Below are 6,672 nucleotides of genomic sequence, written 5' to 3' on the forward strand. Positions count from 1 at the left end.
CAGAGAATATCATGCCTCTAGTGCTAAAGTGAGAAACACATATAGACTCAATATGTAGTTGAAATAATAACCCGTAAGAAATTGGAAATCTCTATTTTTTAAGATAACATCGTTACAATAATTTCATATAGCCCAACATAAAGTACTTTATCCCACCGGTGTCAATGTTATAAGTTGTTTCCTAATCTCCGAAAGCCGATTCCCTAGATTATTTCAGAAGCTAGTTGGTGGAGGTAAGTTAAAATATACACAAAAATTGTCCATATATGACCCATGTGCTAAAGGACACGTGAAAAAAGGATGTTAAATTGTCTCCTTCTAGTGGCAATAGCAACATTTCTTGCTACCATTACAATTGCAATTAGCTAGATTATCTTTCGTTAATATTACTGCTCAACATGTACCAAGTAAATATCTTTATATTTAATGGTACCTCAGGTTTCTAAATAATTTTCCTGCAAAAATTAAGGTCTCAATTTACTAGGCTATTATACATAGATTTGAGCGAAAAATAAAGCATTAAGATTCCATAGGAAAATGAATTATTCATGTGAAAGGTTTACATTCATAGTCGTTGTACCAAGTGCAACCACGACATTCAAATGTCTTAGGTTAGACTCCGTTTGAATCGTACATTAAAATGCACATGAGCAAGTGCATTTTCTACCAATGTGCTCGAACAATGGATTATCACCCATTCTCTAGAAATATTTGATGAAACCATTTCTAACAACGAATGCACATATATAGAAGAAGTCCTCCTTTACCCTCATAATACCTTCTGATAAAGGTGAATCGGAGGTTTTAGGTTGCACTTAAATATGGTTTTGGAATTGAGATATTTATTGTGAAGCAGCTCTTGCCACGAGCCATCTTCGTTAAAAATCTTAAAACATCCATTTGATGAGTAAACATTTGTTCTTAAACTTGTAAATTCCTAAGCCATAACCTCCCTTACTTTTCTTTTTGTATGCATATAATACTCCATTGCGTCAACTTATATTTTATTTGTATACATCACATTGCTAGAATTTTTTTGATCGATCCTACTCCATTGTCCTATCTACACACCCCTTTAGGTATTTCAAAAATGGACAACAAAAAGATAAGAAGACTAGTGACAACATCATTAATAAGACAAGTCCTTGCCCATAGGACAAGAGCTTTCCCTTCCAACCGCTAAGATTCGACTTAAAAAAAATCCACCACCTTCCACTCTTTATTCGAGTTTCCCACAGTGAGGATTTGAGAGAGAGAATTGAGAGTGCATCTAATGCCCTCCTGGTGGGTTTCGGATGATTGACACAAGATGTTTAAGGGACTAACACTTTTATCTAGTATACCTAGGTACATAGTCCTAGCAAGTGACTTAACCGCCATAACTTGATGCATCACATAGACGCATACTACAAAGAACATATATGCACATGAGTGAGATGAGTCAAGACAAGTTGTGCAATCAGGAACTAAAGCAAAGCTTAACCGCCATGCAAAGCATTTCCTTGCAAGTCAAGCAAGGCACGACATATAAGATCTTGAGTTAAAAAGCATGCCCCTCAAAGTCTCAATCAGGACAATTTTATATACTGATAGAAGTTTCTAGAAAAAATACTACCCATGAGAAATAATGTATGAAATAAAATTCATATGATCAATGGGACTTCTAAGTATCTAATTCCATCGTGTGACATGATTACTTCTTAAGTTTACTCTACACCAAGAGTTATATAATAGTGAATACCATCTTTTACGTACTATCATAAACTAGTGACAAGGTTTACCCTATTTAATAACTTTCCAGGATTCTAATAGGACCGATAGGCTGCTGCCTAGACGACGTGACAAGCGAATTGGATGCCAAATAGGAAGCATAGCTGGTTGAGGGTACCCTTCCTACCCGCACAACCGGACCCGCAACCAATCCCGACTAGTTGTGGAAACCTGGCGATCACCGCTAGTGATCAGCCAGACTACTCCTTCGTGATGATATTTGCTATTTTCCCTTTGCTCGCCTCTTGCCCACTACTCTTGGCTTTATAGGAACAAGCAGGCATGCTTGGCTTGACCAAACCACGGAAGCGGGTCAAATCAAGTCGGGAAGCAAGTCGAGCGAGCAAGCGGGCCAGGTCGTGTGAGTAGGGAAAATATGCACACCTGGTTTACGCTTCCCGTTGGTATCCTACACCAGCCATGCCGACCTGAAAAGTGGACCTAGCCGGCGAGAATGAGGAGATTTTTTTTTAAAAGAGTAAAACCCAAGACGGTGTACTAACAATTCTGGAGTAATATGTGATAGTGTCACAAAATTTACAAACATGAATTAAAATGTCGAATTCACTCTATTAAATACAATAGCTTTCTTTCTTTCGAAATGGGAGTTTAACCCCGGCTTCTGCATCATGATGATGCACACGGTTTTTTATTAAAAACTGTAATATTAGCTAGCGTAGAAAGACAGCAAGGTTGACTCTAGAGGTTTCGTTCTTTGTACAGTTTGACTTCTAATGAACAACTTCTATTTTCTTTTCTCCTACACGTGAGTAAATCATCTTAGGTGGAAAGGAAGCAAGTCAACCTATTCTTTAACTGTATTGTAAGTTGACTACTCTTATATTAACTCCAGACCAATTTTCTAGGCCCTTGATTAACTCTGGGATGTGTACTATGTGGATCTAGGTTGGCCGAATGGTTCACGATTTTGACAAAGTAAAAGTCGTGTTAATTCGGAGTCAAACTTAGACGGCATGTCCCAACCAAAAACGAGAAAATGCTAAAGTAAAACCTGAAAAACTGCTCCAACTGAAGTAATACTACGGGTATAGACTATAGAGGTAGCGCTCTATGCTGCCGCTAGCTCCTGAAAATGTCTTCACCCCCACACTTGCACACAGACGCTGTAGGCTGTACCACGAGCAATGAAGTCCGTTTGCAGTGGCTATCAGTGCACAGCTCGTGTATGTCCAATGGCTGGCCTCTCAATAAATGGCAATTCAGTGACCCATCATCCACAGCCAGTTAGCCATGGCCCCTTCCCTCACTCTTTCCCTCTCCCTCTCCTCTTCAAAACCCCCGGTCCTAGCTCCCACTCTTCATCTCTTCATTAGTAGCCAGTTCTTATGTTCTCTCCTTCGCCTATATCTTGCCATCTTCTTCTTCTAGCTTTCTTGCCTTGCCTCCCTTCATCCATCCACGGTGAAGTAGCTACATCTTTTTGCCGAGTCTCTTTGGACTGCAAGCTATAGTAGTTTGGAGTTTGGACTGCATGTCCAGCCGGTTGAAGTTAGGTTAAGGGGGTTGTTGTCTGGTTCAAGGTCTCCACATACATCATACACATGGATGCATAATATGCTTCCATCTTGTGTACATATGGAGTGTATGATTTGGTGATCTCGGACCAGGCTTCAATCCCTTCAACCAACATCTGCACACAGTACGCGCACCTCATGCATGCATATGACAATTCCAGCGGGCAAGGTTTGATTTCTGGAGTAAGTATATGCCATCTACTAGAGAGTGAATATATGAGCTATTCAGCTCCTCCTCCTCCTATTCATCTGACCACAACATGTGCAGATTTATTTTTGCATAAAGTTTCTATTGATTAACAGACTGCATCTTGCTTATGGAAAAGCATGTATTTGTAGATGCAATAGATTTTCATTTCTGTAAGTATGTCGTCAAGAATGATGCAATGACCAGGCATGCAGTATACTAGGCTAGCCGCATATGTTCATGTGAGAAACGATGTAGAAGAGCTAGCAGCAAAGACGATGAACTCTGTGGACGTGTGGTGTGAAGTCTACATCTCACCGGTTCTGAACCAATCGACTTTTGTACTACCAGTTCCATCTTCCATGCACCTAGCCATGTATGTTCACACCAGTAATACATTGGCACATTTTTTTCGATAAAGAATACAATTGCATATGACTCCATCCCTCTTGCATTTGTGCATTGGCATCAAATAATCTTAACAATGAATGTTTAGATCACTAGGACAAGAAAATTCCACCCCTTGCTATCCAGCAAGCACATGCACGTTACATGGCAGTAGTGAAAATGCTCTTTCATAAAATTACTCCATAATAATACATGCAAATTATCTTACAAGAAGCTATAGGCATTCCACTGATTAGGGACAGGAACTGACCAAGCATTTAAGCAGGAATGGCTCGGCACTCATGTATGACAAAGGAATGGCTGGCCAGGCTCATTACTTGGCTCACGTGGCTGTTGTGAAAGACAGAGATGCCATGCACCGTACTGCTACACATGCTGCATCTGAACGGCGTGCGATCGATCGATCCCAATCACTGCCTGTTCTCTCTGGGAGTTTTGTTCCATCCATCTGCAAATCACAGAACTACGTAGTACATGCTGGTGATGGTGGTCTTCGATCTGCATTAACTTCCATATGTCTCAAAGCTACAAGTTTTGAACCGCTTCTCGTGACGCTTTATGAAAGCAGATTGGCCACCAGTGTTTTACCATTTTATTTTGCCTTTTACGATTATAGATGGACATATACAATCATATGATACACTTACTATTGAATTCTGTATACCAAAACAATTGAACTTATAATTAAAAATCGTTTTTTTCTTAGAAATACCGAATATGAAATGCACGCATACATACATGCACACCACCACACAGACACCGGCCCTATGCTTAGGACAAAGTGTTAGGCATCAAATTTGTCGAAGTGATCGAAGGAGGAAAAAAAACCCTAAACCCTGCCGAAAGAATAATCCTCTTACTCTCAATGAGACATGTATGGCATCAAACCTATATATGGTTGGTCCTTGGTGGATCAGGATAGAAGTAGAATCACCCAACTAATCACTGAACCGAGGCTTCGGCTTCTCTGGATCCAACTTTCAGTGCAACTAGTTCAACACATGTTCATACATAGTATAATTAAGATGGAGTGATTCGATTTGCATACGCTTCCTTTTAGCATATATTGATCTTGCATATGCTGTAGCTAGTTGAGTACTCCCTCCGATTCAAAATACTTGTCGTGATTTTAGTTTAAATCTAAATTAAAAACAAAACAAGTAATTTGGACTAGAGGGAGTACTGTCTTTGATGGTGAGATGCTATAGCAGCACTATAGCGTCCATCATTCATGGAGAGGGACTTGATTTTCATACGTTTTTAGCATATACAAATCTTGTATATATTGTGTAGCATAACTACTTGAGTACACGGTCTTTGATGGTGAGATACTGTATACTCCACTCCACTTGCAGAGCTAGCGTTCATCATTCGTGTCGCTAATGAAAATTAATTGATGTATACAGTATATAGCTTGGAACAAGCGATGACAGTTCATGCATGACACCGACAAGCACATGCGTTGACATCGATCGTTTGGAACTTGTCAAGGCAAAAAACTGGTACCTCCAATCAAACAGAATCATCAGACTAACATGCAAACAGATATGGTATCATTGCTCTCCATTTAATTCCACCCTGTATATGTACTTGTAGCTAGCATCTACTATACCTAACATCCACACAAAATAATCTTTCTGCAGCGCCGGCTATATATGTTTTGTCGTAATTCAGATATTGCGCCTAGAACTTTGGCACGGTTGCCAGCATGCATGGGCATGCATGGAGGAGCTAGTTAAATGATGCTCTTGTTCAGAAAAAAAAGTTAAAAGATGCTTTCCGAAAGTGAAGCTGCAGGGAGAAGACAAACACGTACAGTACATGGCTCTCCTCCTCGTCCCGGCCCTGCTGCTGCTCGGACCTATCTAGATAGTGTGCACTGTGCATTGTGCACACCCGCCCACTGTCCGACTGTCGTCGACACTACTCGTATGCACGCATGTGTGCCGCACCATGACGACAACGATGATGATGGCCATCGTTCCCTGAAGATGACCACATTTGGCCATGGCACGCAAAAGAGACGCAGCGCCGATCATGTGAACGGATTGTTCAACAGTTCAATGGCGGAGAACTGGCGATCCATGTGCTTGCATTGCATGCTATCTGCGAGCTCCATCCATCGCCCGGGGTTGAGGATTCAAAAAATTCACGGCTGGTGCTGCCCCAATTTCTCGGCGTCAAAGAGTCAGGTATGCTGTGGAGGGCCATGTGGTAACTGTAAAAAGAAACTTTGTCACTAAACCTGCTGCTTTCCCGTAGCAGCTAGGACCAACTGCTAGAGTGCTAGCTAAAACGACTACATTGTCTGCATTAATAAAATCGCAGAAAGTAGAATGAACAGGGTATTGAAAGGAAGCTGGGGAAATAATATGATGGGGTCAGCCTCTCTAGCATGGTGTCATCTTTAGTGATAAAACAATGATTAGTGCAAAATTAGTAAAAGATTTTCAGAATCCTTTGATGTCATCTGACACCGTTGCCCTGCATGCAGCTCCGTCCTTCAGGAAAGGGTAATGTAGACCGACGCCAATGACTATACCAAACATTTGCCAAGTAGGTTTTACATCTGAGATCTGATAACCCTGCAAATACAACTCCAAATTCATGAGGGAGACTCTCTCTACAAAATCGTACCGAAACATCTAATAGGAAATCATTTAAACTTCGAGAATGACGGGAGAGCACTATGATCAAAAGACTTGAGGAACCAAAGATGACGCCCAGGATGCGGAACTCGCCTATAAATCTGTGTTTCGGGAAAGATAAATC

General features: G+C 40.8%; 1 long non-coding RNA gene across 1 annotated transcript; it reads left to right on the plus strand.

The window, feature by feature from the left end:
- Positions 1-3,026: 3,026 nt before the first annotated feature.
- On the plus strand, positions 3,027-6,369 carry LOC127301794 (uncharacterized). Its single transcript, XR_007852465.1, has 2 exons — positions 3,027-5,450; positions 5,544-6,369. It is a non-coding gene; the product is annotated as an uncharacterized lncRNA (long non-coding RNA).
- The last annotated feature ends 303 nt before the right edge of the window (positions 6,370-6,672 follow it).

Source organism: Lolium perenne, chromosome 5 (genome assembly GCF_019359855.2).
Source record: "Lolium perenne isolate Kyuss_39 chromosome 5, Kyuss_2.0, whole genome shotgun sequence".
Classification (NCBI taxonomy): domain Eukaryota; kingdom Viridiplantae; phylum Streptophyta; class Magnoliopsida; order Poales; family Poaceae; genus Lolium; species Lolium perenne.